Here is a 10515-nt window from a genome sequence, read left to right on the forward strand (position 1 = left end):
TATAGCACAACCCCCCCGGTTTTTGGCGTTTGGGGGGGGGGGGGGGGTTGTAGCCATTTCTAAATAGTATTAGATACCAAATCAAATTTTATATAGATCATAATTAATAGTATTAGATTATTTATAAAAAATAATAGTAGTAATTTTATAACACAGAAAGAATCTACATAGGACGGCTCAAGCACATTAGTAGCCTAAAGAAAAAGTCAATAGAGGTCTTAAATTTTTTTAAAAGGTTTTTATAAAATAATCTATTCTTCTAGATTTTTGTGATACAAAATTATTAATGACTTTTATATAATTAATTTCTTTTAATATTTTCTTTTCAATTGATAACTTGGAGGATTTGAAGACTTTAACTTACAAACTTGAAGAATTTGAAGACATCAACTTGCATATTTGGAGGATTTTGAAAACTTCAACTTGTAAACTTGAAGAATATGCAAACTTCATCTTGCATATTTGGAGGATTTGAAGACTTCAACTTGTATACTCTTGAAAACTTCAAGGATTTGAAGACATTAACTTGCGTACTTGGAGGATTTGAAGACTTCAACTTACAGACTTGAAGGATTGGAAGACTTCAACTTGCATACTTGAAGAATTTAAAGATTTCAACTTGCAAACTTGGCTGAATTTCAAGACTTCAAAAATACTGTTAAAGAAGCTTGTATTTTATAAGATTTTCCCCTTTTTTGACCCATCAATACTTTGTGCAAGTGTGAGGTTTGATGAATGATGAGTCGGGGATTTCGACTCATTTAGGACTTAATATTCATAGTTTTAGTATTCTCAATGCATATCTTATGCTCTAAACTGATGTTTAAATGCTAATTTGCAGCAATGAAGGCAAAAGAGCAAGGCAAGGACATTACTGGGCAAAAAGGAACGGAAAAGCTAAAAAAGTTGCAGAAAAGCAAGGCTGGTGATCGCCAAGACCACTCGGCGAACCGTTGAGTACGTGGCTCTTCAGCTCGCCAAAAGTTCCAGAAAGCCAGCCTAGGGAAAAAGCCAACTCGACGATGGAATGTGCAACTCGGCTATAAATGCGTTGATCGGTCCTAAACCTAAGAATCTGGAAGAGTATAAATGTGTGTGCTTCGATCCAGATTGATGTGATCCACATACTTCTGAGTGTGCTTCTTGCAGGGCTTGAATTGATTCTTCTGCTCCCAAACATCGTAACAGTATTCCCTCAAATGATTTTCTATATAATGTGTCCTTGTAGTAAAGGAAGTGAGGTGCACGACAACGAATGTCAGTCTTTCTCCTTGGATTTTCTGGAAGTATCCCATAACACATATAGTCAATAATATGTTGTCTCCAATATTCCTTCGCGGCTTCAGAAACAGCGATGAGATACTCAAGCTCTGTATATTCGTCCTCATTTGGTGGTGATACTATACATTTTTGGCAAATAGTGACTAGTGTCTGATCAGGAAGGGTTAGCGTTGAAGCTAGGGCAGCCAACACGTCAAGTTTCTTATTTTCCGATATAGGCACATGTTGGAGGGTTACATCTCCAAGCCATCCTATCAACTTTTGAGAATAATCATGATAAGGGGGCAATTCGGGCTTCTTCACCTCATAACTTCCCAAGAGTTGATTAATCACTAATTGAGAGTCACCAAAGACTTGTAAGTATAATTGCTTCAAGTCAACGGTCATTAAGTATCAACCCTTGGTATTCAGCGATATTATTGGAGCAACATTGCGTCAAAGTAAAGGAGAATGGTAGAATCTCTTCTTGCGAAGTGATGAACACCATGCCAACGCTAGCTCCGCCATGATGTGCAGCCCCATCAAAGTGTATTTTCCAAGACGGTTGAATTTCAATAGACATTGCATCTTCATCAGGAAGCTCATCAGTCAACTCCCAATCATCTGGTATCAGATGGTCTGCCAGGAAATATGTGTTTTTCCCTTCACCGCTTTCTGAGGGATGTACACTATCTCAAACGATTGGAATTGGAGGTACCATCTTGCTAGTCGGTCTCTAAGGACAGGTTTCGACATAACACACTTGATAGGATTTGCTCTAGAAATAAGACGAACAACATGAGCTTGAAAATAATGCTCCATCTTTTGAATTGAGAAGACTAGTGTCAAGCACAACTTTTCAATTGTTGAATAGTTCAGCTCATTTGGTGTCATTATTCTTTTTAAGTAATAAAGATAGTTTTCTTTTCCTTCACTATTCTCTTGAGCTAACAGTGCTCTTACAGACCTTTCTTGTGCCGCAATGTAGAGTATCAGTGGCTTTCCAAGTATACGCGCTGCCAAAACTAGAGGTTTTGCTAGATACAATTCGATACTTTTAAAGGCATCGCTACATGTTGTTGACACTCAATTTTGGTCTAACATTTTTAAAATTTGTAATTTTTAAGTCTTATTTATTCAATAGTTCAATTTTTTTTTTTATAATTTTAAATAAGTTTATCAATATTTATGCTTATTTGTCAAAATTTCAGGATTTTTTTATCAATGAATTTTAATTACATTATTTTTTATCATAGTTGGTTGAATATGTTCAAATATTTGTTCATTTTGATTAAATCATTGTTATTGTTAAATTGCATTTTTTACATGTCATTAGTTACGTTAATTACATCTTTTAATATTCATTTTATTCGTTACATTTGTTAATATTCATTTTGATAGTTTGCACAATCTAGAAATTCATTCAAATATGGATAAAATTTCATATACAAATTTTTTATCAACTAGTGGTTTGACCCACGGTTTTAAGATAATAGAATTGTAATATTTGTGGTTCTCTATTTCCTATTTAAACAATAGCTTATTCATTAAGTTAAGGGGTGATGAATTATTTTTTAAATGAAGGTTGTAAATTTTCATATTTTTAAATAACAAAAGGGTGAAGTATTCATTAATTTTTCGGTTATCACCACCCCAAATTCGGGCGAAACTCCAGCAATCCAAAATCCCTATTCAATTTCTCTTTTTTTTCACGGCGAAACCCCACCGGATTCAACTCCAAACCAGCGAGCTGAAGCAGCCACCCAAAGACCCCATTTTCCCCTTCTCTTCTCTTCCTCATTTGCTGCCACCAGCAGCTCTCCGACACCACCATTTTCCATCATTTTTTTTCCCACTTCCAACCACCCAAACACCACCCCAAACCACCAAATGATTCCCTGCTTTATTTTCTGCTAAAAGAAACCCAACCAGCAGCTTCATAACACCTAACAATGGTAAAAACAAACCCTCAAGCTCACCTGAAATCGTCAGATCTGCCAGCCACCACCACTGCTTCATGAAGAGCTGAGCTCCGGCAAACAAGACAACTGAAATAACCACCAAAAACCACCGGAAGCGACCCCTAAAGCTCACCTCCAGACCCCGACCCAAAACCCTCCACTAACTCCGACCGAAACAATCTCCAAACGACCACCTGAAACCAACCAGCGAACCCACATCCAGCAGCCTCGAAATAGTCAACCACCACTTCCTCCTTCCTCCTTGCTCGAGCTCCGCCATTAATGGGGAACTCCGAGCTCTACAAGTAGCTCCGACGAACGGAGAAGAAGTCAACAGTTTCAAAACTTCGAGCTCCGGCGGAACAAACCACGAGCCACCGACCCTATCGAGACTGAGGCTCCAAGCTGGAAACTACAATGCAGCACACTGTCCTACCAACGAACTCTATTTCCGGCGAGGTTCGCTGCTCGAACGCCCTCTGTTTTATTTTTTATTTTTCCATGGCTTTAGTTCTTGTTTGTGTTTCTTTTGATTTTTATTGTGAAATGTCTTGGCAGTTTTGTTTAACGAGATTATTGTTATTTTGATGAAGTGTTGATTCTCTCTTAGGTGCGTTTGGTACGAATGAAAATATTTTTGTGAAAAATAAGTAAATTTTTGATTTTTTTTTTATGTTTGATTGGTGAATAAAAAATATTTTTTGAAATTTTTTTTTAGTGTTTGATTTATGAATGAAAAATATTTATTATTTTTACTAGAGTAAAAAATAATTTTTGAAATTGAAAATATTTTTTAAAAATAAATATAATTTTTTTTGGGGGGAGGGGTGGCGGGGTCGAAGGTAAGGGGTGAAAAAATAAAAATTTGAAGTTGAAAATATTTTTTAAAAATAAATATAATTTTTTTTGGGGGGAGGGGTGGCGGGGTCGAAGGTAAGGGGTGAAAAAATAAAAATTTGAAGTTGAAAAATATTTTTTTAAAAATAAAATTTAAATTTTTTTTTGAGGTGGAGGGGGCTGGTAGGGGATGGGTGCGTGGGGGGAGTCGAGGGTACGGGTGAAAAAAATGAAATTTAAAAGTTAAAAATATTTTTTTAAAAAACAAGCTTAAAATTATTTTTTTTTGAAGGGGGATATGGGGTTGGTAGGGGGCTGATGGGGGGCGAAGGTAGGTGTTAGGGGGGTAAAAAAGTAAAAAATTAAAATTAGAAATATTTTTCAAAAGCAACTTTTAATATTTCTTTTGAGGGGTGGTGGTGGTGGTAGGGGGCTGGGGGGTAGGAGTAAGGGTGGATTAAAAAAATTGAAGTTAAAAAATGTTTTTTAAAAACAAGTTTTAATTTTTTTTTCCGAAGAGTGTGGTGGTTTGGGAGGCTTGTTTGAGGGTAGAGACAAAATAAATTGATTTTTTCAACAAAAAAAAATTGTAATTTGAAGTTGGAAGAGAGTTTTGAAAAATATTTTCTTTAAATTTTGAAAGAAAGTCATTTTTCTTAAATTTGAGAAAAATTAATTGATTTGAAAAATATTTTCCAAAACACTTAACCCAACCAAACATGAGAGAATTGAAAAATATTCCGAAAAATGTTTTCCTTATACCAAACACACCCTTAGTGTTGCTTTGTTTCATACATTTTAGATCTGGATAGGCTTCCGTTATACTATGATCTTTGAGTCTTGCATTGATTTTTGTGTTATCATTATAATATTTTTTTTATGGTTTCATTTTAATTTTCTCCCAACTTAATTGTTTATTCCTGTTACTATGTTAGCTCATATTGAATTGACTTTTGTTTTGATCGAACATATGGTCCAGTAAATTTAATATTATTTTGATTAATATTGATTTTATTATTTTCATATTCTTCCCTGCTAAATTTTACTTCCTGCTAACATCACCGTTGATACATTGTCACTGTGTATTATTTTAAATTTAATCTATAGTTTGTTACTTTGTCTCATTTGACGTTAATTATCATGGTCTCATTTTGATTATTTTAATATGTTAGCTTTTGCATTAATCACAAGTTAAAATTGACCAATGAGAAAATCTTTTCATCAGTTTTGGAGGCCTCCATATTGTAAAAGACGAAAATTTAGTTTAAGTTTATATTTGTTATATGTTAGAATTGGCCGATAAAAAATTACCGTCGATTTTCAAGGCCTTCCATGTTAATAAGACAAGTTTTTATTTTTATTTTAAAGTTGTTATTTGAGTTATTCAATTTTATTCATATTTATTTATTATTAATACTTTTACTAAGTGTGTTTATAGGTACCCCAGAGTTACTTCCCATTGAAATTATTAGAAAGGAGTTTGAATTATATTTTCTATTCATTATTTTGTATAAAACGATGTTAGGCAAACCTTAGGCCGTTTCTTATACTATTGTTTTTATTTTATTACACTTGTATATTGTTTGTTATCTCCTCCTCAATTTGAAAAAAAAAATGAATTCAGTCAGGATCTACAATTGTGGATTTCGAAGGAGGCCTAACACCTTCCCTTCAAATAACTTAAACCTCTTACCTAGAATCTATTGGTTTCGTAGATATTTTTAATTGGTTTCTTAGTTTTTCCTAAAATTAGGTGGCGACTTCTTTAAAATTCGTTTATTCTTAAAATTCATTAAAAATTCAATTAATTGATTATTTGTTGAGTTACCACGACGTTTCGCCCTATTCAAATTAAGTAGGGATGTAAACACATGTTTGGTCCCAATTAAATGGGGCACCTTTCTTCATGAGATGACCGAATGGTTGACATCTTCCCTCTAGATTTGAGATGAACCTCCTCAAATAGGCTAGTTTTCCTTGGAGACTTTTAACTCATAAATATTTCGAGGCTCGGGCATCTTTGAAATGGCATCAACTTCGGCTTGATCAATTTCAATTCCTCTATGTCTTACAATGAAACCAAGGAACTTCCTAGAAGTAACTCCGAAGGCACACTTCAATGGATTCATCCTTAGTTGATATCTACGGAGCAATTCAAACACCATTCTTAAATCTTTCAAATGATCACCCCTCTTCCTTGAATTTACCACGAAATCATCAACATAGCATTCAACATTTTTATGAAGCAAGTCATCAAATATATTTTGCATAGCTCTTTGATATGTGGCATCAGTATTCTTTAAACAAAATGACATCACTTTGTAGAAATAAATACACTTAGGTGTGCGAAATGCAGCGAGTTCTTCATATTTTGGAGCTATGCGAATTTGATTATAGCCGGAAGAACCATTCATAAAAGACATTGCCTCATAACCAGTGGTGACATCAATCATCAATTCTGAAATGGGAAGAGGGAACTCATCTTTAGGGAATGCATTATTGAGATATTTGAAGTCAACACAAACTCAAATTTGACCATTCTTCTTCCTCACATGAACAATATTTGACCTCACTAATAAAGCCTGTCTCAATGAGTTTGTTAACTTCATTTTCTATCAATGGAACCAAGTCTGACCTAAAACGTCTTTGGGCTTGTTTAATAGGATGAGAACCATTTTTTACTGTCAACTGATGGACTGCTACTTTAGAATTCAAGTCAGACATTTCTTTATAACTCCAAGAGAAGACATCCTTATATTCTTTGAGTATATTCATATAAGTGATTTCTTCATTAACTTCTAGAAAGGCACTCAAATAAGTTGGCCTTAGGTCTTCATTAGTGCCAATGTTAACTTCCTTTAAGGGATCTATTGTGGTCTTCACTCCTTCTTCAAGTTCTGGTGGAGCATCTCCAGTATCTTCCTCTTCTAGAGGATCATTGTGATATATGACGACACTAGACAATATCTTCCAACTCTTCATCAATCTTCATTTCAGGCAAGACACCGTGCTCATTTTGGATCGTAACATGATATGAGGAGCCTACACTTTCTTCATCTTTCTCACGCTCCTTAGTGTAAACTATAGTGTGAACTTTTGCCTTGAGTTCCTCTTTGCAAGAAACCACAAGTTCCACTCGTCGCCTCTTTCTAGAAAGAATCAAACTTTTGAAATCCTTTTGGATAATAGGTGAAGCAAGCGTTGTCACTTTTAGATAACTTCTCAGATTCTTGTTATTCTTCTTCTTCAATGGACCTAACCTCTCAAACACAAAAGTTCTTGTTTCTCCAAGACGATAAAAGACGGAAGGCTTTTTATTGGGAGTAGTGACGCCATCTTCAAAAGTTATATGGTTATTGCTTGCCCTTCTTATGGAAATGCAAATTGGCGGCGGTTGACTATAGCCTAGGCCTTCACGTGCTTGCCTAGTTGTATCTTCTGATGGGAGTTTCCCTAACATCGATGGCTCATTAGGGTTGTATCCAGCCTTCACAAATAACTTGTAAGCATTGAGATCAAAACCTTCTCTTGTGCGCTTTGTAGGGAGTGCCACATCTCGCACTTGATTTTGAGCGATTGACATTCCTGACAGCTTCGAAGACAAGTTTATTGCATTGATCCGTCTGATAGGAAGAGTTAGCCCTATGAATGCATTTTCTTGAATGTTAGATGATTGACCTTTTTCTTTATTCACTTTTGGAACATAGGAAAGTCCAGAAGTTAGCTTCTTCTTCGAAGACATGATCTTCCCTTCATGAAGAATGGACAAAGTTCTTTAGTGTCAACCATTGCAACAACCTCAACAATTGTTTTTCTTGTGATCTTATCGCACTTGATTGATTAACATCATTAGATTTTGCCCGGTTAACAACATAACCCTTAAAATAGAATTTTTCATCGGTAAAGTGTGTCTTTACTTCGGTGAAATGATTATCATCTACAACTATCTTTCTTTCAATCCCCACTTTGAGATACTTCAAACATTGATAGTAAGAAGATGAGATAATTATATTCTCATGTACCCAAGGCCTGCCAAATAATATATTATATGAAGTCTTTACATCGATCACATGCATTCATGCATTTGACCGCAAATCTTCCATGTGAATTTCTAATTTAATAGAGCCTATGGACCTCTGTCCCCCTTGATTAAATTCTTGTATCAACAAACAATTTTCACTAAGTTCTTCAGCCGTGATGCCGAGTTTCTTCAATGTGTGGATAGGAAGAATGTTGACTCCAGACCCTTCATCTATTAAGATTCTATTTATCTTCTTCTCTAGCACGTGACCCACCATATACAAGGGACGATTGTGTAGTGTTTCACCAAATAGAAGAACATTATTTGTAAATGTGATTTTTTGTATTACATGTATGTGCTTCTTGGGAAAAAGGTTCAATTGGTTTTTCAAAAGATGAAGGAGACATTATTGACGAGATTTCCCTTGTTGCTTTTCCTTCGTCACTAGGAGATACTTTTTGTGAGGATTCACTCGTTGTTCCTTCTTTGTTAGTAGGAGGCACTTTCATTGTTTCTTCTTTATCAGGATTGAAACATAATCCTCAACATTGTCTTGAGTAGACTTTGTGCAGAACGAACTTGGTAAGAATTTCTCTAGAGTCACAAGACGTCGAGATTTTTAGTAGTGATGCACTTCTACCTTTGCCCTTTTTGGGAGTTGGATTGATTTATGCTTCTCCAATTTCCTCACCATTTTCCTTCTAATCGGTTGCTCAAATGATTCTTTTCGTAAGCTTGACTTGTTGCGTCTTCGCCTAGTCAGAAGAATCCAGCCTTTATCACCATCTATATCAATTTCTTGCTCCAATGACTCTTCTACATGCTTTCAGAGATATATATTTGGACTGGATCGAGCGAGCCAAATGTGATAGATATTTGGTTAGAACTAGCCTTCTCATCATCAAGGACAATTTTCTTTTCGTTAACCAATCGCATCACTCTATCCTTATAGACAACATTTTTCAAGAGAATGACTCACAACTCATCAAAAATTTCAGAAACGTCAAAATCCAAGAAGGGATATTTTTTCCCTTGCATCTCCCTTAGTGTCGACTTTTGATTTGAACGTGCTTGGAAAGTCGTTCTCGCATTTTGCTTCATTCCCTCGTTCATAGTGAACTTCGCAGGCGGCACCTTAACATTCACAGATTCTTTGTTGTCATTTCTGGGCACAAAATTTCTCCATCTCTTGGGTTTCTGCTTGTCTCTTCATTTGCGAGGATCATGGAAAAACGTCATATCTTTTCCAGCAGAGGACATGATCAACTCCATATCATGAGCGCGAGTGGCTATATCTTTAAAGGATTTTGGTTTTATTCCTTGTAAGATGTAAATAAGCTCCCAACACATTCCCTTGATACACATTTCTATTGCAGAAGCTTCACTAAGCCTATCCTTGCAATTTAGGCTCGTGTTCCTCCATCGATTTATGAAAATTTTAACCGGTCCATCCTTCCTTTGGTGAGTATTCGTGAGTTCTACCATACTCACCGTACGCCTCGTGCTATAGAAGCGATTGAGAAACTCGTGCTCTAGTTGCTCCCAACTATCAATAGAATTGGGCTCAAGATCCGTGTACCAATCAAAGACATTTCCTTTTATAGAGTGGACAAACTACTTGACAAGATGGTCTCCATATGTTCCAGCATTATTACATGTCTCCACAAAGTGTGCAACATGTTGCTTCAGATTTCCTTTACCCTCAAATTTTTGAAATTTGGGAGGTTGATAACCACCAAGCATTTTAAAGTTATCAATTCTTACGGTGTTTGGCTTGGCATACATATGAGAAGGCTTGGTGGAGACTTCATACTTATCTTTGATTGTGCCTTCAATAAGCTCCTTCAAGCGATCGAGTGAGATCATTCCTTCAGAAGAAATTGCATCTCATTAACAAGCGGTGCTTTCTTCACAGGATGTCCGATCTCTTGAACTTCAACACCCTTTCCAGGCGTTTGTATCGGTTCTCCATCTAAAAGTCCTTCCATCCTATCCATCAACTTATCAATTTGAGATTCTTAGTGTTGTACATGCTTTGTCAATCCTTCAACCAACTTTTTCAGATCTACGAGTTGTTCCTCAGAGGAAGAAGCAACATTCACCATTGTTTGCATGATCATTGGAGATGTAGGAGAGTAGAATGGATTGTCGCGTAAGTTAATCTTCAGCAGGCTTACGTTATGCGATACATGTGGAGATGATTCAGTGGTTGAATCATAGTTCTCCCTTGTAGTAGAGTTCTTGGAACCAGATTGCTTAAGTAGAGTTAAGGTTTTCTTGATCTTTTCAACAACGCTGATTCCTCCTTCTGAAGAATTTGTGGAGGAACTTGATCTTTTTGAAGTCGCAGACCCAAAAACTGGAGTTAACGCGGACGACACTTGAAGTGTTTGTTGTCCTAGCATAGCAACCTTGCTCCTCGTAACAACTTCGAAA

This window comes from Solanum tuberosum, unplaced genomic scaffold, assembly GCF_000226075.1.
Source record: "Solanum tuberosum cultivar DM 1-3 516 R44 unplaced genomic scaffold, SolTub_3.0 scf00041, whole genome shotgun sequence".
Classification (NCBI taxonomy): domain Eukaryota; kingdom Viridiplantae; phylum Streptophyta; class Magnoliopsida; order Solanales; family Solanaceae; genus Solanum; species Solanum tuberosum.